Source organism: Microcaecilia unicolor, chromosome 3 (assembly GCF_901765095.1).
Source record: "Microcaecilia unicolor chromosome 3, aMicUni1.1, whole genome shotgun sequence".
Lineage (NCBI taxonomy): Eukaryota > Metazoa > Chordata > Amphibia > Gymnophiona > Siphonopidae > Microcaecilia > Microcaecilia unicolor.
Genome location: NC_044033.1, coordinates 393681864 through 393704383, shown reverse-complemented (window position 1 = coordinate 393704383; position 22520 = coordinate 393681864). Strand labels below are relative to the sequence as shown.

Below are 22520 nucleotides of genomic sequence, written 5' to 3'. Positions count from 1 at the left end.
AGGGTCAGAGGAGAAAGGAATATACATAGGCAGCAAGGCAGGAAACTGGGCTAGGACTCACAGACAAACAATACTACACAAAGCAGGAAATGGACAAGCTAAAGAACAGGAACTGAAAGCTGCCACGCAGCCACTGAAACAGGGTACAAATACTGACAGACAAGAGACAGGACTGAAAGCTGCAGAGCAGCCACTAAGCAAGAGACATAGACAAACAGAAACTAGACAAGGAATGCAGACCAGAAACAAGACTAGGGAAATAAGCAAATAAACCTAAGCTAAACAACACATAGACTAACTAGAATCAGACAAGGAACAATACAAGAAACCAGACTAGGCAGAAGTGCAACAAAGCACCAACAAACCAGGGACCTTAGACGATGCAAAGGCAAACTCAGAAGGTTCCAGGTGGTAATAAACCCATCTGCAGCTGAAACTCACTGCAGGAATCATGAGGCAGCTACAGGTGAGGCTAGCTGCCAAACTTCAAACCAAGTCTAGAGGGCTGGAATATCTGGACCGGACCAGAAAAAAGTCTGGAAAGTCTATGGCAGCCACCAGTTCTGGCCACCATAGGGCAAGAGGAACACAAACCAAGACACAGGCAGAAAGCATACTGAAGCACACAGAGGCTTAACACACACAGGTGCAGAATAGTGGACTAATCAGAGCCATGCTGGAAGCAGCCAGCACACAGAGACAGAGACAGAACTAACTCAGGAAGAACAGACAGAAGCCAGCTCAGAAGCTGACCGCCGGAAATAAGGTGAGTCTGAGAGGGGTCACAACCACAATCGTGACAGTACCTCCCCCTCAAGGCTCCCGTGTCCCCACGGGAGCTTTCAGGTTTCCATGGGTAACAATGGTGAAACCTACGGAGGAGCTTCAAAAGAGGACCATGGTTAGCTGGACTGGAACTTGGACTGGCATCCGCATCTGGGCCAGACCTGGAACTCGGCTTGGACTCAGCAGCTTGGCTTGGACTCAGCATCTTGGCCGGAACTGGAACTCGGCTTGGATTCAGCAGCTTGGCTGCAGCTGGAACTCGGCTTGGACTCAACAGCTTGGCTGGAACTGGAACTCGGAGTAGCCTCAGCATCTTGGCTGAAACTGGAACTCAGAGTAGACTCAGCATCTAGGCTGGGACTGCAACTTGATCCGGACTCAGCATCTTGGCTGGAGCTGGATCTCGGCTTGGACTCAGCGGCTTGGCTGACAGCGTCCCTCAGGATGGACAGCTGATAAGCCTGGACCTCGGGATTCACAAGACGCTTTCTTTCAATGGCAGCTTCCCGAGTATCCCGCAGGGCTGGGTCGGAGATAAGTAGGCGGTGGTATTCCCAGAGTGGGGTCCTAGGATCAATGGCAGAAACTGGGTTTACAATGAGCCCAAGCTGCCGGATACGCTTCCTCTCCACTGAAGCTTCAGGCCGCTTCTTCAAGATTGGATCAGACAAAAGTTTTCTACGATATTCCTCAAGTGTCATGAAAAGATCAGGAACAATAATAAAGCCAGAACCAAACTTCACAAGGGAAACAGAAGCAAAACCTGGGTGGTGACCTGGATTGCCAACAGGGGCAAAAATCCTAGGCTGGAAGCCCAGCGGGTGGGGGGGATCTTGCTGAGCTCATGGCCTTTGCATTCTGTCACATTTTCAAGGCAGAAACTAGGTTTGTGAGTCCTTGGGCCACTGCCGTAGAGCAGCAGTGGCAGGCAAAACCACCCCACACCAGAGACAAGGCAGAACTCTGACAGAAACAGCTAGACTTCACCTGTGCTTGACCGCCCTTCCCCAGGTGTTGAGCCCCTGGGTGCAGGCGGCCGGCAGGACTTACCGGACAGGGCAGGCACTGGATACCAACTAGGCTGAACAGGGACTGAGGGTCAGAGGGGAAAGGAATATACATGGGCAGCAAGGCAGGAAACTGGGCTACCTCCTACCCCATAACTGTCAACCAGAAAGTTGTAAGTTGTACCAGGTATTTGGGAATTCCCTTTTTTCACTCACATTTGCATACTTTGGGGGTTCAATGCAATTAGCTACATTGTAGCAGTCTATAAATTCTGCTTCTGACATTTGATCCTCCCTGTGAATCTCAGGCCCCTCCACTTCCATAGGAGTAGGCTCCTCCAGCCTTTTGGGTCTCGATAGGCACTCTACCCCCCCCCCCCCCACCCCCTGAACTGCTGGGAGCCATTACATGCTGGGTGTAGATCCAAGGAGGATCATCTTCCTCAGAGCTTCTCTCTTTACTAGCCCTACCCCTGCAAAATCTCCAGCTGGGGAATTCCTTGTCTACTGGTGTACTAGGTATTTCAAGAATCCCTGCCCTTTGTGGGAAATGCAATCCTGGAGTCAGATACATGGGTTGTGACAAGGGCATCCTTCTGAACATGACTATATATATATATATATATATATATATATATATATATATGTGTGTGTGTGTGTGTGTATATATCTATATCTATATTTATATTTATGTTATTTTTTGTTACATTTGTACCCCACGCTTTCCCACTCATGGCGGGCTCAATGCGGCTTACATGGGGCAATGGAGGGTTAAGTGACTTGCCCAGAGTCACAAGGAGCTGCCTGTGCCTGAAGTGGGAATCAAACTCAGTTCCTCAGTTCCCCAGGACCAAAGTCCACCACCCTAACCACTAGGCCACTCCTCCACTCCTATATATCTACTATAATAATTTGCTAAGTGAACATTCTAAAGTGTCTCACTGGGATCGTAACCACCTGCTGACGTCCCTGGCCAGCAGTAGAACCTTGCTTGCCTGACGTCAGCAGGAGGTTACAATCCCAGTGAGAGACGTGCGTTGAAGAACAGCGGGAGCGGGCAGAGACGTCCCTAAGTGCACGTCGCCCCCCTCCAAAATCGCCAACCCCCCTCTGCTACCCTCCCCCCCTTCTTACCGGGGTCCCGGCGGCAGCAGTGAAAAGCCTCGCGAGTCTGCTGCCTTCCCTTCTCTTCGCTCACAGCTCTGACTCTGGTCCCACCCTAGCGGAAACAGGAAATGAGGGCGGGACCAGAGTCAGAGCTGAGAGCGAAGAGAAGGGAAGGCAGCAGACTCGCAAGGTTCTTCACTGCTGCCACCGGGACCCAAGTAAGAAGGGGGGGAGGGGAGGGTAGCAGAGGGGGTTTGGCAATTTTGGAGGGGGGCGACATGCATGTAGGGGATGGGCGGGGCCAGTGTCGGGGAGGGCCTCGGGTGGAGGCATCGCAAGGACATGTCTGTGAGAGAGAGGAGGGGGGACTGGAACTCGGGGGAGGGACAGAGGGAAGGAGAGGGGGGGGGGAAGGGAAGGCCAGGAAATCAGAAGGGAAGAAAGGGGGCCGTGGGACTTGGAGGGGACAGAGGGAGAGAGCGAGGGATGGAGGGAGAGAGCGAGGGAGGGAGGGAGAGAGGGATAACCTTGCTAGCGCCTGTTTCATTGCATACCGAAACGGGCCTTTTTTACTAGTATATATATATAGACACATACATACATACATACATACACACACACAGTGACTGGAAAAAATGAAACTCCAAGATTTTGTTATCTAACTTTGTTGTTTAACAACATAATTTAAGCAAATTTAGGTAATTTGTATCAAAGTAAATGACAAGCAACACTTTGCATAATTGTCTGTCAAAACTCACAGCTTATTTACTTTTTCTATATGCAAAAGTTACATCAGTGTGATGCCACTGCTTACAGTAACTGTGAAAACAGTGTTTACTGCAAAAGATAAAGATTAAATTTATGTTACAAACTAACATTACTGTGCAAAATGATAGTGCTTATTGGAGTAGAGGAATAGCCTAATGGTTAGTGCAGTGGCTTCAGAATCAGGGGAACTGGGTTTGATTCCCACTGTAGCTCCTTGTGACCTTGGCTAAGGTCACTTAGGGGCCCTTTTACAAAGGCGAGTAGGTGCCTACGCATGTCCAACGTGCATCAAATTGGAAGTACCGCCCAGCTACCGCATGCCCCGGGTGGTAATTCCATTTTTGGTGTGTAGGTGTGCACCCAAAACATGTGGTAGAAAATATTTTCTATTTTCTACCGCATGGCCCTTACCCAGCGGTAATCGGCAGTTGGCGTGCGCTGCACGCTTACTGCCTGGTTAGCGCGTGAGACCTTACCACTAAGTCAATGGGTGGCGTTAAGATGTTAGGCCGAAAATGGACATGCGCTGGTTTTCATTTTTTCGTACATCCATTTTCCGGTACATTAAAAAAATCCCCTTTTTTTCCCAGGCGTGCTCAGGAAATAGACCAGCGCACGTACAAAATATGCACCTATACCAGAGCAGGACACTTTTGGGTGCGTCTTAGTAAAAGGGCATTTTAGCTCTCCATTTCCACAATTATCTATTTACTAATGCCACGCACACTTGTTAATGCTAGATCAGTTTGTTACAAGCTAGATTTAATAAGAGATGTGGTTGTTGATGCAAAACTTGACTTAGCTTTTGTTACAGAAACACGGCTTCTGGAGGATAAAGGTCCTAGAATATATCTAATTCATCCCTTGGGTTATGATGATCTGTTTTACTGCTCTAGGGGGTCCTTTTACTAAGGTGCGCTGAAAAATGGCCACTGGTACTGTAGGTGCGGGGTTTGGGCCTGCACAGATCTATATTTCAGCACGCCTGTAAAAAATGCCTTTTTAAATTTTTGCCGAAAATGGACATGCGGCAAAATAAAAAATTGATGTGCACTCATTTTGAGTTTGAGACTTTACTGCCAGCCATTGACTTAGCGGTAAGGTCTCTCATGTTAACCATGCAGTAATTGCCTACGCTGGTCAAGTTGGATTTACTGCCAACTTTTTTAACAAGTGCCAGAAAATAAAATATATTTTCTGGTGCATGTAGCAGCCGGGCGTAAAAAATGAAATTACCGCATGGGTCATGCGGTAGCCAGGCGGTAACTCCGAATTGGCGTGCGTTGGGCACATGTAGACACCTACGTGGCTTAGTGAAAACGTCCCTAGATCTGGTCAAACAGGTGGTGAGGTGGTTTTACTTCTTTATAAAAGACGGCTGAATGTGAAATTTTTTGATACATTTTCTGGTAATGGTTTGAAATATTTATCTTAGTGCATTAGCGCTCTGATTACTGATAATCAAATTGGGGTTTTTTTTTAAGTTTATCAAGCTCTTGTAGTGTCTAAAGGTACTACAGACTTTTTGATTGAGTCAGTTTGTTCAACATTGTCTTTCAGTTCAGTTTTGGGTGATTTTAATTTACATTTTGAGGACCCTAATGATTTTTGTACTAATTTTTAAGATATTTTAAGGATGTTAGATGTACATTGGCTATCTTTGACACCCACTCATATTGCTGGGCATGCATCAGCACAGCTTATTAGTTCAAGGAAAGTTACTATTTAAAAGTTGAGCACTTAATTTGGTCAGATCACCACAGAATTGATTTTACTCTTTTTCTGAAAGAAGATTCTGTCGTCAACCATAGAAAAGGGTGGGGGGGGGGGGGGTAGAGAAGAGATCAAGATTTAATGGGCAGGAGTTTCAATCTCAAGCCAATTCAATATTTAAGTCTTAGGGTTCCCTTTTTGCAAAGTGGCAGTAAGCCCAACACAGGCTTACCACTTGCTAAAAGGGAAGCACCGCTGGGCTACCGCAGCAGCCCTATGGTAGTTCCCACCCCAGCGCATGCCATTTTTGTAGCACTGGTGTGTACCTGGCGGTAATTGGGAAGTGCCGTGTGCTGCCTGGTTACCGCTGGGGTAGCGCAGGAGCCCTTACCGCCACCTCAATGGGTGGCGGTAAGTGATCCCATCTGAATTGGGCCCACGGCAAGTGCTTCACTTGTCACACATCCATTTCTTTTAAAAAAATAAAAAATACCCTAGCTTTTACCCGCTGCGGTAAAAGGGGGCCTCAGCGCACATCAAAAACACATGCTGATGCCAGCGCAGACCCACTTTTGCCGCAGCTTTGTAAAAAATCCCTTACTTATCATAATTCAACTCAAATGATTTCAGACTAGAATTCTCATCTGTCACACTTGGCTAATGAATTAGCTCCTAGGAGATATTTAAAATCAAAAGCAATTTGCTCTCCTTGGTATACAGCGGAATTACAAGCTATTAAATGGGAATGTAGGAAATTTGAGAGAACTTGGCATTGGTCTGGTTTGATGACTGAGAAGCAATGGATTGAGAAAAGCAGGTTTTATAGTGATGAGATCTTAAAAACAAAGAATTCTGTGCTAAAAAGATTAATCAGGGTAGTGATGAATCCTAAGATTTATTTGAGTGTGAACTCTACTTCAGAAACATCCACTTTCTGCAGATTTGAATGGTGTATCAGCTTCAGAATTGGTGAGCTATTTTGATGAGAAAATAGCTCGTCTTACAGTTGAATTATTGAGCTCATTTAATTCTGAAGTAACATTAGATGATTTTGAATGTTCTAACACTTCTTTGGAGTTCCAATGAACCGCTTTTGGAATAGTTTTTCCAAGGTCATACCTGAAGACCTATTGCCATTGTTTAGTCAATTTGGAAAGAGTTACTGTGATCTTGACCCTTGTCCAATGACAATGTTAAAAAAAAAAAACACCTTCCATTTTGTGGCTCATTTCATTTCTGAATTTGAATTTTGAGCAAAGTATATTCCCCTCTGAGATGAGTACTATCACATTGACCCCTTTACTGAAAGACTCCTCCAAATCTGCAGTTATATGCACTAATGATCAACCTGTGGCTAGCATACCATTTTTGGTTAATTTAGCAAAAGTTATTACTGCCAAACCCTTACAAGACTATTTGTACAAATTTGATATTTTGAACCCCCAACAATCGGGATTTCAAAATTTTTATTAATAAAGAAACATGTCGTCTGTCCCTAGTTTCTGAACTCCATTTGATAATGGGTCAAAGCCAGAATGTAATATTAATGCAATGAGATCTTTCGTCTGCCTTTGATGTGGTAGACCATGATATTTTGCTTGCTAGATTATATAATTTTGGAATTTCAGAGAGTCTGGTCTTGGTTCTCAGAGTTTCTTAGAAAATGTAGTTATAGGGTTAGAAGAAATGGTGTACTTTCTACAACCTGGAGTCCTGGTCATGGTATTCTGGAAGGATCTCCACTTTCTCCTATTGTTTTTAGTTCTCTGGGGTTAGTGCTTTAATCTCTGAATCTATCATATTACATTTATGCTTATGTATAGTGCAAATCATTTTTCTTGTAATGTCCACATTGGCAAATACTTTGCATTCAGTAGTAATTGTTTTTCAAGAATTATGAACTGGATGTCTGCACATCTATTAATCTGAATACTGAAAGAACTGTTTTATTATGGGTGGGAAAGGAGAAAAATTTAAATTCTGATCTTTGTCTGACTCTAAATAATAAATCTACATCTGTCTATAGACTGAATATGTGATTGGAGTCAGATTTAAGTGGTGATTCACAAGTTCATTGAACAACTGCTTTCACTTTCACTAAATTATTTTTTATTTGCCAGACTACTCTTTTTTTCTTTATTGAAGATTTACAAAAGACAGTTCATGCTTTTATTTTCTCTAAATTGGATTACAATAATATTTTGTAGATGAGCATCATGAAGAAACATCGATGTCATTTAAAGCTCATAGAAATGTGGCAAAGAGGGTTATATTGTAAAAAAACAAGATTTCAGAAGCTGACTCTACTTTTACTATCCTTGAATTGGTTACCATTGTCAGTTTGAACTGAGTTTAAAATTCTGTGATTGGTTTTTAAGATACTTCATGGACTGAGTTCAGGTTATTTATTTGTTCTGATTCAATTGCGATTATGGTTTAGCGAGGATTAAATAATAACTTATTGTTATGTTCTTCTAATGTTTAATTGTCATGTGACCCAGGTCTCATGCAGGCTGTACTTCATACCATTGGGTCCACAAAATAAAATCTATTTACCTGGAAAAATACTGCAGTTAATGCACAAGACAGCACATGGGTACAAAAGCAATAGATAGTAGTGCAAGTGAATGGTGCAAATGCCGCTATTAGCGAGGATTAGGCAATCACCTATTGTCGTGTTCTTCTTCAGTTAAGTTTTAATCTTAAACGGTCAGCACAACTCAATAAACTTGTTATTCTTTCTGCTTCTTCCATTACATTAACATTTCATTACGTTAACATCCAACTGTTCAAAAACAAAGCAGTTTCTCCCAGTTTATGGAATTCCCTTCCACTTTTACTGAGGGTTGAATGTAATTATTTAAGGTTTTGGATATTATTGAAAACCTGGTTGTTCTCTACATTTGTGAATTAAGTTCAATACAGAACTGTTCTTTTTCTTAAAAAAAATTGTAAACTGTCCAGAGCTTTCAGTATTAACGGTATATAATTGTTTTTATATTGTATTGGATTGTAGATGTGAGCTACTTTGATTGTACCACAGAAAGGCGGTATATCAAATCTCTTCCCCTTTCAATAAATTTCCGACAACGAAAAGGACACTGGAGGGCTTAAATTAACTTCTCAAAAAGATTGATGGAACTAGCACAAGAGAACATTGGATGGATAGTTCCTGCAAAGGAGGAACTTTATCAATCATGATGGACTGCCATATCTTCACGTATATGCATCTGCTTGGGGAGGACATTTTGAACAAATTCTCTGACCAATATTAACCGTTATCATTTACTTTGCTGGAGTTGGTTCATGTTTGTTACTAATCGAAAAAGGTCACATAAGTTTTTGATAAATGTACGCTGGACAACTGCTATGCTTCGTTCAAATGTTTGTGTCTTATACATAGTATGTGACAACATTAGAGTGTGATAATGTGTATTGATATTGCCTTGTTTTCAATACAAGTCTGCACGTTTACAGAAAATGCAACTTAAATACGTGCACAGTAACTCATGTTATGAGGTACAATGTGGGGGTTCCTTTTTTTTTCCTTCACTGCTTGTGTGTGTGTATACATATCTGTATCTCTCTCTCTCTCTCTATATATATATATATACAGTGGGGGAAATAAGTATTTGATCCCTTGCTGATTTTGTAAGTTTGCCCACTGACAAAGACATGAGCAGCCCATAATTGAAGGGTAGGTTATTGGTAACAGTGAGAGATAGCACATCACAAATTAAATCCGGAAAATCACATTTTGGAAAGTATATGAATTTATTTGCATTCTGCAGAGGGAAATAAGTATTTGATCCCTCTGGCAAACAAGACCTAATACTTGGTGGCAAAACCCTTGTTGGCAAGCACAGCGGTCAGACGTCTTCTGTAGTTGATGATGAGGTTTGCACACATGTCAGGAGGAATTTTGGTCCACTCCTCTTTGCAGATCATCTCTAAATCATTAAGAGTTCTGGGCTGTCGCTTGGCAACTCGCAGCTTCAGCTCCCTCCATAAGTTTTCAATGGGATTAAGGTCTGGTGACTGGCTAGGCCACTCCATGACCCTAATGTGCTTCTTCCTGAGCCACTCCTTTGTTGCCTTGGCTGTATGTTTTGGGTCATTGTCGTGCTGGAAGACCCAGCCACGACCCATTTTTAAGGCCCTGGCGGAGGGAAGGAGGTTGTCACTCAGAATTGTACGGTACATGGCCCCATCCATTCTCCCATTGATGCGGTGAAGTAGTCCTGTGCCCTTAGCAGAGAAACACCCCCAAAACATAACATTTCCACCTCCATGCTTGACAGTGGGGACGGTGTTCTTTGGGTCATAGGCAGCATTTCTCTTCCTCCAAACACGGCGAGTTGAGTTCATGCCAAAGAGCTCAATTTTTGTCTCATCTGACCACAGCATCTTCTCCCAATCACTCTCGGCATCATCCAGGTGTTCACTGGCAAACTTCAGACGGGCCGTCACATGTGCCTTCCGGAGCAGGGGGACCTTGCGGGCACTGCAGGATTGCAATCCGTTATGTCGTAATGTGTTACCAATGGTTTTCGTGGTGACAGTGGTCCCAGCTGCCTTGAGATCATTGACAAGTTCCCCCCTTGTAGTTGTAGGCTGATTTCTAACCTTCCTCATGATCAAGGATACCCCACGAGGTGAGATTTTGCGTGGAGCCCCAGATCTTTGTCGATTGACAGTCATTTTGTACTTCTTCCATTTTCTTACTATGGCACCAACAGTTGTCTCCTTCTCGCCCAGCGTCTTACTGATGGTTTTGTAGCCCATTCCAGCCTTGTGCAGGTGTATGATCTTGTCCCTGACATCCTTAGACAGCTCCTTGCTCTTGGCCATTTTGTAGAGGTTAGAGTCTGACTGATTCACTGAGTCTGTGGACAGGTGTCTTTCATACAGGTGACCATTGCCGACAGCTGTCTGTCATGCAGGTAACGAGTTGATTTGGAGCATCTACCTGGTCTGTAGGGGCCAGATCTCTTACTGGTTGGTGGGGGATCAAATACTTATTTCCCTCTGCAGAATGCAAATAAATTCATATACTTTCCACAATGTGATTTTCCGGATTTAATTTGTGATGTGCTATCTCTCACTGTTACCAATAACCTACCCTTCAATTATGGGCTGCTCATGTCTTTGTCAGTGGGCAAACTTACAAAATCAGCAAGGGATCAAATACTTATTTCCCCCACTGTACATATATACCCACACATATGAGATGATTTACATGTATAAATCCACTTTTTATATGTGTAAATGGTACCCTATAGTTTCTCAAATTTACTACAAAATAGTTTTCTAATTTGTATTTTCCAGTTAGCAGCTTCTCAGTATTATATTGCAATCTGTTTGGCTAATCTTAGAAAAAATTGTGTTTAATATAGGGGGCCTCAATTTTGACTGAAGAAATGTACATATCTGTTGCAAGAAAGAAATATAGCACCTCATTTCATTAGTAGAGATCCTGTCAGTACTAGAATTGAAAAAGCATTCAAACATTTACCCCCAAATTCTATAAAAGTCGCTAAAAATTGTGCATGCAAATTTGGGCTTGTGTCCAATTTGCTTGCACAATTTAATTGAATAACGAGTCAAATAGCGCTGATAATTGAGATTGTAACAAGCAATTATAGATGTTAATTGTATTTAATTAACATTTATATGCGTATATTTAGACAGGGGTCCATAAAGGGGGCACAGCCATGAGAAGGTTGTGGGCAGACTGGGGGCATGCCTTTCATTTATGTACATTGGTATAGAATAAAAGGGATCTGCACAGGGATTTACACTAAGATTTCACTGGTGTAAATGGAAGTGTCTATATACAGTTGCAGTTCCCGGCACTAAGCGCTATTCTATAAATGGCACCTAACTTTAAGTGCCATTTATAGAATTGCACTAAGCGCTATTTTTTAAGCACCAATTTTTAGACACCATTTATAACATTTAGTCCTTAATATGAGTGATATTAATGTGGCAACAACAGTGGCCTGTTTTGATGGTAAATTCACTAATTATTTACAAAATAATTAACTTTTTCAGATTGTGGTCACAACCTACAATTATAGCATCAAATTGATGTGAGGCCAGATCACAACATGAAAGGTCTAATTCAACTTTAAACACTATTAAAGATACACAGCATGTTATGCTGTCATTATCATCATTTTAATATTTTCTGTTTTGTGATTTTTATTTTAATGCAAGTAATTTGCAGCATAGCTGGGGTTCCCTACACTTTGAGTTAGTGAAGTGCATTTTTGAAAAACGAGCACAGGAGTCTCATGTGATTCCAGATGCTCTCAATCAGCATCCTAAGCATGCCTGGCTTATAATGCTGTTAGGGTGAGCAGCTGACATCCTTTCAGCAGGACAGACAGATCTACTTCTTTATAAAAGCAGCAATAAAGGGATCCAAGATGGTGGCTACAAGCCAACTCTAAGCACGTCTCTCTTTGCGGTGCTCTTACCTCTGTGAAATAGGGAAGCAAAAAGGTAGCCAGAGACCCAAACCCTCATGATCTGCAGCTCAAGCTATTGCTGATCTAATAGATTCCATTGCGAAATGGCCAGGGGAGCAGTAGGTTGATCCAGAGTGGTGTCTGCTGGAACAGCCCACCAAAAAAAGGAGAAGCAGCGTGTTCTTTAGGACCAGATGTTACTCTGAGCCCAGATCATAGAACCTCACCAATGCAGCCCAGAGCTGTGAGCTTCCCACCTCTTCCAGATGACCGAAGCTCGTTGGCATTGGTAGAGGGAACATGAGTGTTCAGGGAGCAAAAGGAAAACCTGGTGCAAGTCTCTACACAGGTGAAGGACACCAAGGAGCAACTATTAGGAGTGGTGGATGGAATGCAGCCCAAAAAGGAGACACCCCGGCCCAGATACTCTCCAGGGTGGATAAGGAAACCAAGGTAGGAGAAAAACGTTTTGGGCAAAGGCCCACAAGAATTGCCAGAAATGTAACTGAAAAACCTGCACAAATGTCTCTTGAATCGATCTGGATGTCCATTTCAGATCTTGCAAAAACTATACCATGAGTTATAAATCACAAATTAAATCTTTGAAACAAAAGTTTTCTAGCATGAAAATCAGTTGTCTAATATGAATATTTATGGGACCTTTTACCATGCCGTGCTATATAGTGGCCTACACTAGCCCCAGCATGGGTCTTTTCCAAATACTGAGGACACTTTTAGCACAGTAGTAAAATGGCCCCATTTTCCCTATTAATGGCCACACGCTAATTTCCCCATTAGCGCATAGCAATTAGTGCATGAGCCCTTACATTTTGTAGGTGGTAAGGGCTCACATGCTATCGGTTAGCGCACAGTGTTGTAGCTGCGCTAACTGATTAGCACAGAACAAAATGAGGGCCCCTTTCGCCAAACTGCAGCAAAAGGGGTCCTACACTGATGTTGGCGCATGTTTTTGACATGCGCTGAGGCCCTCTTTAACCAAACAGGTAAAAGGGAAGTTTCTCTTTCCTGTAGGAAATGGCTGTGTGGTAAGTAAAGCATTTGCTGTGCAGCCATTTCTGGGGGAGCCTACCGCCACCCATTGGCTCCTGCACTAACCCGGTGGTAACCGAGCAGTAAAAGTGGAAGGGAATTCCGAGCAAGATATATCTTTGTAGCGCCGGATATGACGGCGGTCTAGAGGTGGATAGTACCGCTGGGCTGCTGTGGTAGCCTAGCGGTACTCCCTGTTTAGCAAGCGGTAAGCCCATAGTAAAAGGGGCCCCTACTTTTTTCTCCCAGATATGCCCCAGTGCTAAAAAATAAACTCCATCTTTTAGTGTACGCTGATCCCAAAACTCAGGGACACCCGAGTTGCCACTTTAATATTATCACTCATGTTAAATGTTTGAATCTTTTTTCAATTCTGGTACTGACAGGATTCCTATTAATAAAATGAAGTGTTATATTTCTTTCTTGCAACAGATATAACAACAAAACAACAAGCAGACCAGCAGTTCTGAAGCACTGTATCATTTATTACAGCAGTCACCAGAGGTGGCCACGCTTCACCCACAGGCTGCGTCAGGGATAAAAACTAAAGGGGAAGAAAATAGAAACGCTCCCCAAACAGTAAAAAACAATCCAAACAGCAACACAGTACTTCACAGCCCAAAAGGACAGCTGTGCATTGGAGTGGTAGAAATACTGTCCCTTTGAGCTGTGAAGTGCTATATTGCTGTTTGACTAGTTGGAGAGTTTGTGTTTTCTTCTCCATTTGTTTTTACCCCTGACACAGCCTGTGGGTGAAACGTGGCCAAGTTGGGTGACTTCTTTAATAGATGATACAGTGCTTCAGAACTGCTGGTCTGCTTGTTGTTTTGTTGGTACACTTTGTTGCGGATCACTGCCTTTTGCTGTTCTTTGCAACAGTTATATGCATTTCTTCAGCCAAAACTGAAGCCCCCTATACTAAACACAAAATTTTCTAAGATTAGCTAAACAGATTGCAATATAATAGCTATAAAACTGACAAGCTCCTAACCAGAATGAATAAATAAATAAGCTATTTTGTAGTAAATTTTAAGTAGAGGAGTGTGGTAGCTGTGTTAATTCACTCTTAAGGTTATCAATAGAAATCAAACAAAATAAAACATGGAAAAGAAAATAAGATGATACCTTTTTTATTGGACATAACTTAATACATTTCTTGATTAGCTTTCGAAGGTTGCCCTTCTTCCTCAGATCGGAAATAAGCAAATGTGCTAGCTGACAGTGTTTATAAGTGAAAACATTCAAGCATTACTATGACAGTCTGACAGGGTGGGAGGATGGGGGTGGGTAGGAGGTATGCATGGGGACATCAAAGCATATCATTGATATTCTAACAGGGTGGGTGTGGATAGGTGAGGGGTGGGGTGATCAACAGAGACATACAGCTTTATGGTTTATAATGGGCTAAGAACCCCAGATCCTTGTTAAGTCCTTTCTGTTGGGTGTTAAAATATTCAATCATTCTGACTTCAAAGGTCTTACGTTCTTGTATGGTTTTAAAGTTACCTTTCAGTATTCTCACTGTGAAATCACTGGTACAGTGTCCTGGTTCTGTGAAGTGCTGTCCCACCGTGGTGGGGGCCCTACTGGCTGTATTGTTCATGTGATGTCTATGTAAATTGAATCTTGTCTTAAGCATCTGGCCTGTTTCTCCAATATAGCATCCTTCGTTACATTTTTTACACTGAATGATATATACCACATTGGAAGATGAGCAAGTGAAAGATCCCTTTATGTTGAATATCTTTCCTTTGTGGGTAACTGTGGGGTCCTGTGAAATATTTTGGCATAGTTTGCAACTGGATAAATTACAGGGACGTGTGCCCTTCTGTTCCTTTTCAGTCTGTGATGGAAGTTTACTTCTGATTAGCTTGTGTTTTAAGTGTAATAAATTTTAGAAATCATAGGGTGTCATTTACTCATATATAGAATTTGGGAATATATGACACCCAGAATTGCACATGCAAATTTGGGTGCATGCCCAATTTGTATATGCAACTTAATTGAATAAAAAGACAAATAGTGGCAAAATTAGCATAAATTAAAATTTGCATTTGTATTTTTAGTCGCAGGGATCCATGTGTAAATTTTATGTGCAGCTCCAAAAAGGGGGCAAGGCCATGGGAGGGTCAGGGGCAGATCATGGACATTCCTACAGTTTATGCACGCTGTTATAGAATAAGGGGAATCCACGCCTAATTTAAGCACAAGGATTTACACCAGGGTTTCATTGGTGTTAATCCTCAAACATCTAATACATTGACGAAATGCTTCATGAAGCATCAAAGATTTTCAGCAGTGGGGGAAGAAGAAGCTATGCTGAAAGAGGACAACTGGACTCAGATCAAGAGATCTATAAATTTATTTTCCTTTCCATCAATGAAGAGTAAAGCTAGAAAGAAATGTATAGATTCTCTGCTTTCTTTTCAGGCAGCTAAATTAGGCAGAGAAGTTTCTACCTTGATAATTCAGGGGTCGAATTATGTACATTTTCAACGATTGCTTAAAACTTATTTATTTAGAAACTATGGAAGGAGATGAATGTATTACACTTTTATGATTAATTATTTTTGTTACTGTATTTTCTGGGCTGTCTAGTCTCTTTATGTGTAATCCACAATGAACTGCAAGGTAATGCAGGCTATAAGAATAAAATGTTATGTTATATTATTAACTGCACAGTTATGCACGTGGAGGGGCATAATCGAACGGCGCTGGCCATCTCCGGGGCCGGCTCTGCAAGTGGGCGGAGCCAACCATATTTTCGAAAAACATGGCCGGATATCTTTTTTTTCGATAATACGGTTGGGGCCGGCCAAATGTCAGAGATGGCCGGGTTTGAGATGGCCGACATCTGTTTTTGCCCATAATGGAAACCAAAGCCGGTGATCTCAAACCCAGCCAAACCCAAGGCATTTGGTCGTGGGAGAGGCCAGGATTCATAGTGCACTGGTCCCCCTCACATGCCAGGACACCAACCAGGCACCCTAGGAGGCACTTCTAAAAAGGTTAAAAAAAAAAATTAAAATAGCTCCCAGGTGCACAGCTCCCTTACCTTGGGTGCTGAGCCCCCCAAGCCCACTCCCCACAACTATACACCACTACCATAGCCCTAAGGGGTGAAGGAGGGCACCTAGATGTGGGTACAGTGGGTTTCAGGTGGGTTTTGGAGGGCTCCCATTTTCCATCACAAATGTAACAGGTAGGGGGGGGATGGGCCTGGGTCCACCTGCCTGAAGTCCACTGTACCCACTAAAACTGCTCCAGGGACCTGTATACTGCTGCGATGGACCTGAGTATGACATTTGAGGCTGGCATACAGGCTGGCAAAAAAAGTTTTTAAAGTTGTTTTTTTGAGGGTGGGAGGGGGTTAGTGACCACTGGGGGAGTCAGGGGAGCTGATCCCCGATTCCCTCCGGTGGTCATCTGGTCAATTCGGGCACTTTTTTGGGACTTGGACCTGAAAAAAAAGGGACCAAGTGAAGCCGGCAAAATGCTTGTTACGGACGGCTTTCTTATTTCCATTATCGGGCAAAGCCGGCCATCTCAACGCACGCCCCCATCCTGCCCCCGTCCTGCCTTCGCTACCGTGCCGACATGCCCCCTTGAACTTTCGCTGGCCCCACGACGGAATGCAGTTGAAGCCGGCCAAAATCGGCTTTCGATTATACCGATTTGGCCGGGTTCAGGAGATCGCCGGCCTTCTCCCGATTTGTGTCGGAAGATGGCCAGCAATCTCTTTCGAAAATAAGCTGGATAGTGGGTGAATATAACTTCTGTCTACAGAGCCAGAGCTGGTCAACAGTCTCTACATATATTCAGTACTGTTCATTATATGGATAGTAGCACTGAATATTCATAACCCCCCCGGATTCTGTATATCGTGTCTAGTGTTCCAAGCTGAAATACAACCGTATTCTATAACAATGCACGTAACTTAATTGGCTTAACAAGCTAAACAGTGTTGATAACAGCACTTAACAAGCAATAATGAGCAGTAATTGGCAATAATTAGAACTTACGCACATACATCGCTAAGTGTATTCTGTAACACAGAATTCCTAAATTCTAATGCATCCAGCCAAAAAGGGGCATGGTTATGGGTGGGGAAAAGGGTGTTTCATGGGCGTTCCAAAATTTACACAAATTGTTATAGAATATGGCCCTCTGCGCTAAATCTATGCACTGATATTTACACCAACTAAAACACAGCCTAAATGGATGTGACCAAATTTAGTCATGTGGACAGGCATGCAGCATATTCTATATACCATGCAGAAATTTAAGCCTATTCTATAAAATTTAGGTGTACTTTAGAGAATATGCCTAAGCGTGTTTTTTTACTGCTACAATTTTTCAGGCACCATATGTAGAATTTGGCCAAATACGTTTAAATGCTGTTGCCAGTGTTTTTAAAAAATGTTGACTGCAGGGGTTTAAATATTGACCCAAGCAATCAATAGAGTCACCAAATCTCATTGCAAACTAGACACATGCCCCAGTCACTTAATAAAATCTGCCCCTCAACGCTTCCTAACAGACCTCACATCCTACCTAAACCACATGCTCCAACATGGATTCTTTCCTATGGATAAGGGTAATATACTACTTACACCAATTCCCAAAGATCAGAAGAAAAAATTAAATGATATAACCAATTATCGCCCAGTTGCATCTATCCCTTTTGTAGTTAAGTTAATGGAAAGCCTAGTAACTAAACAACTTACTGATTACTTAAGCAAATTCTCAGCATCCCAATCTGGATTCCTTGCTAATCATAGTACTGAAACAGTTCTTATAACACTCCTGACTAAATTCAAACAAATTATTGCAACTGGCAATAATGTTCTCCTCCTCCAGTTCGATATGTCCAGCGTGTTTGACATGGTTAACCATGGTGTTCTTTTAAACATCCTAGAATACTTTGGAATTGGCGGAAATGTATTGAATTGGTTTCACAGCTTCCTAACCGCAAGAACATATCAGGTGATATCTAAGTCGATCATATCATCACCGTGGATACCTGGATTTGGCGTGCCTCTGGGATTGCCGCTTTCACCGATTCTCTTTAACTTAATGATGCTACCACTGGCCAGATCACTATCCAATCAAGGCCTAAACCCGTATATTTACGCTGATGACATTACGATATATATTTCATTTAAGAACAACTTATCAGAAATTGCAGACACAATTAATAAGAGCTTCCAAATAATGAACTCATGGGCAGATGCATTCCAGCTGAAGCTTAATGCAGAAAAGACGCAATGTCTTATCTTTCATCGCAGTATAACAAGACCAATTACACCAATATAAATACACCAAGCCACACTCTTCCTGTTGCGGATAACCTGAAACTCCTGGGTGTTACTATTGACCGAAATCTTACCCTTGATTGCCATGTGAAAAACATTACAAAGAAAATGTTTTATGCAATGTGGAAGCTTAAAAGAGTGAAACCTTTTTTCCCAAGGGAGATATTCCACAAGCTGGTGCAATCATTGGTACTGAGCCATCTGGACTACTGTAATTCCAAAGTGCAAACCATTAAGAAACTCCAGACTGCCCAGAACACCGCAGCCAGACTCATATTCGGAAAGACGAAATATGAAAGCGCCAAACCTCTTAGAGAAAAATTACATTGGCTCCCATTAAAAGATCGAATTGCATTCAAAATCTGCACCTTAACTCATAAAATCATTCATGGAGAGGCCCCATCATATATGTCAGACCTAATTGACTTACCAACATGAAACACCAAAAGTTCATCACGTACTTTCCTAAACCTCCACTACCCCAATTGCAGAGGTCTTAAATACAAATCAATACATGCATCTAGCTTCGCCTACCTCTGCACACAATTATGGAATAAACCACCGAATACTATAAAAACTACGCATGACTTGACAACCTTCCGGAAGTTACTGAAGATGTACCTGTTCAAAGAGACTTACAAAAAGAATCCTCCTTAATGACTTGTTTCCTAATCTATACCAGAACCAACCAATATTAATCCCTTCTGATTTGATTATTTTATCATATTATCATTATTGAACATTACATTTTTCCCTACTCTCACTTGTATGTTAAGTATTATCATTTTATTTACCCTACCTACCTGTTATTCTTGTACATTAATTGTAACAATATGCTGAACCTCTTACTCTATTAATGGTGATGCCATTGCTATATAATGTAAGCCACATTGAGCCTGCAAATAGGTGGGAAAATGTAGGATACAAATGCAGCAAATAAATAAATAAATAAATAATATTTACTACTTTTTCTAACTTTTAAATAAGGATATTGAAGATTGTCATTAGAAGTCAATATTCAGTACTTCTACTCTGTACTAGTTCCAGTTCTACATTGTTAATCTGGAGCAACAATAAAGTCTTCCAGTACGTGATAAGATATTATTACAGTTAATAGGGCTCTTTGCCAATAGATAATTGTTTGTTTATCCTGGATCCATTTGCCACTTTGAAAACATAACCACTCTCAGAGGATTAGCACCAGCAAGCAACAGGGATCCCAGTTTCCTCCTAAAGACAGTAACTGCTGAGATAACACACCGGCATAAACATTTTGCTGATACTTTATTAGAGTGATGCACATTTTGGAGTTTGCATTCCAAGAACACCTTACAGAATTGATTTATTCAGATAATTGATCAAACCTTTCCTGAACCAATTGAGATCTATGGAGTTTAGAAAGGTAAAGGACTGTTGTACATCATGTATTCAGACAGGCAAACAGTGAATTCCAGTTATGAGATTGGAACTGGATTTTAATTTTTAGGGTGCAATGACTCAGTGAATGCCCTGCAGTATTTGAAAGAAATTATGGACAGCTAGTAATTTTATCAAAATATTATACGAGAAACTGTTCATGTACAGTTCTAGTAAGGAAATGGGAAAGGGCTTCATAATCTTTGGCATTTTTGTTTCATGCAATCATGCTGGCCATTATACCTTTCTGAGGCAAACAAAACCATATCGTTTCACTCATGGGACAGAAGATGTACTAAATGTGGTAATTTGTTTGAGCAGCATTGTGATTATATTGTCTTTTTTACTGCATGCCGGAACGGTTACTTTTCTATTTCATAGGTTCTCTAGGAGGGGAATGTTACTAGTCTACTGTTTGCTTTAGCTTTTGTTCCACCTTCTTGCAGCTTTGGTTGCTTTACTCCATTCATTTTTATTGCCACTAACATTGTGAAGATGCCATTCTATTTTTACAGTGATTTATTTTGTCATATCTCATATGGATGTGGACGTTATGGGGCAATTTGGTTTTTAGAACAGGGAACAATATCAGACTCCAACCTGTGTTGTCCCTCTTCTGATCAACCAAAAAATTAATGCAGAAGGCTTAACATAACTTAATCTATAGGGAAGAAGGCTTAACTTAATCTATAGGGAAGAAAAGACCTTAGCAGTCAGTGGCACACAAAAGCTCTTCACACCACAATTTTTATGTGGTTAACGGTGATGCGTTATCAACACGCTCATTTTCAAAAGAGATGGGCGTCCATCTTCCAACATAAATCGGCACTTGGACGTCCATCTCGCAGAGACGTCCAAATCGGTATAATCGAAACCTGATTTTGGACGTCTCTAGCAAAACTCCGTCGCAAGGATGTCCAAATCTGAGGGGGGCATATCAGAGGTGTGGTGAAGGTGGGACTTGGGCGTTCCTAAGACTTGGATGTCTTTGAGTCATAATGGAAAAAACAAAGACATTCAAGACTAAAACTTGGGCGTTTTCATCCAGACCTGTTTTTATTGTGAATAAGGCACAAAAAAGTGCCTGAAATGACCAGATGACCACCGGAGGAAATTGAGGATGACCTCCCCTTACTCCCCCAGTGGTCACTAACCCCCTCCCATCCTCAAAAAACATCATAAAAAATTTAGATTGCCAGCCTCTATGTCAGCCTCAGATGTCATATTCAGGTCCATGACAGCGAATGCAGGTCCCTGGAGCAGTTTTAGTGGGTGCAGTGCACTTCAGACATGTGGACCCAGAATCATACCGCCCTACCTGTTATATTTGTGGTGGTAAATGTAAGCGGTGTACAGTTGTGGGTAGTGGGTAGTGGGTTTTGGGGGGCTCAGCACACAAGGTAAGGGAGCTATGTACCTGAGAGCAATTTATGAAGTCCACTGCAGTGCCCCCTAGGGTGCCTGGTTGGTGTCCTGGCATGTCAGGGGGACCAGTGCACTACGAATGCTGGCTCCTCCCACAACCAAAGGGCTTGCAATTGGTCATTTCTGAGATGGGCGTCCTTGGTTTCCATTATCACCGAAAATCAGAAACGACCAAGTCTAGGGACGACCATCTCTAAGAACGACCTAAATTTCAAGATTTTGGCATGAACTAAATCAACTACAAATCCCAGTTCACTAAATCTGTGTTCAGTACTTTTCTTATTAGGCACAAACTATATATTAGGAAGGAAAAAGCCTCAGATATATACAGGTATGTATTTCTTTAAAAATCCTGTTTTTCATCAATCACCGGCATAAAAAAACCTTCTATATTTTTGTATGTGTATCAAATATCAAACAAAGCTTCTTATAATGTTCAAGTCTTTCACTGCTACTTTCTAAAACATATAGGGGTCCTTTTACAAAGCCCTGGTAAAAAGTGGCCTGCTGTATTGTGGGTGCTTCTTCTGGGAGTGTGCTGGGCCACTTTTTACTGTGGCTGGGAAAAAGGTCATTTTTTTAATGGGCCGGGAAATGGGTCTGCGCTAATTTTAAAACTAATGCACACCTATTTACGGCCTGAGCCCTTACCGCCACCCACTGACCAAGCGGTAAGGGCTCATGCGCTACCTACACAGTAACCATGCAACACGCGCCAAAGTAGGCAAGCTGCCGGTTACCACCGGGAACACACACACACACCCCCGGTAGAAAATTATTTTCTACCATGGGTTTCGGCATGCGCCAAAATCAGAATTACCGCTAGGCGCACATGCTACTCCGGCGGTAGTGCTGATTAGGTGCTCGCTACCCATGCATTAGCCCTCCCACGCCTTTGTAAAAGTGCCCCATAATGTTGCCACTTAGCTTCAATGAATACACAGGTCTCCCTGACATTGGCCATCCTGCCAATAGATTTTGTGCCACATTGAAGAAAATAAGTAGAATCTTCTACCTAATCCAGTACTCTATTGGTAACCAATAGAAATGTGTCACTACTGGGGTGATATAATCAAATTTTCACTTAATTCTGGATAATCACTGTGGAGGTGTTTTGAACAACTCAACAACTTGAGAGAGGTGGCCAGCAGCCCCTGAAAAATCACATTACAGTATTCCAAGCATGGGTTTATCAAAGTTTAAAACATGGTTTGAAAATCTTCCTTAATGAACAGCGAGTACTACCAGTTCACCAATCTCGTTTTCTAAAATGCTATTCATAAAATTCTGCTAATATTTGAGTGAGGTATCCACCTTTGGTCTAGCACTATACCCAGATAAACAAAGTTCTGACAACTGATAATCCCATGTCCCTAACCCTTGCCAACTGACTGGAGAGCAGAAGAAGCATCCCAGTAGATAAATATTTATTTACTGGGATTTTATTAACCACCTTTATG

General features: G+C 42.0%; 1 protein-coding gene across 2 annotated transcripts in view; it reads right to left on the bottom strand.

The window, feature by feature from the left end:
- MSRA (methionine sulfoxide reductase A) overlaps positions 1–22520 on the bottom strand; it is a 701247-nt gene that overhangs the window by 279597 nt on the left and 399130 nt on the right. The window lies entirely within an intron of this gene.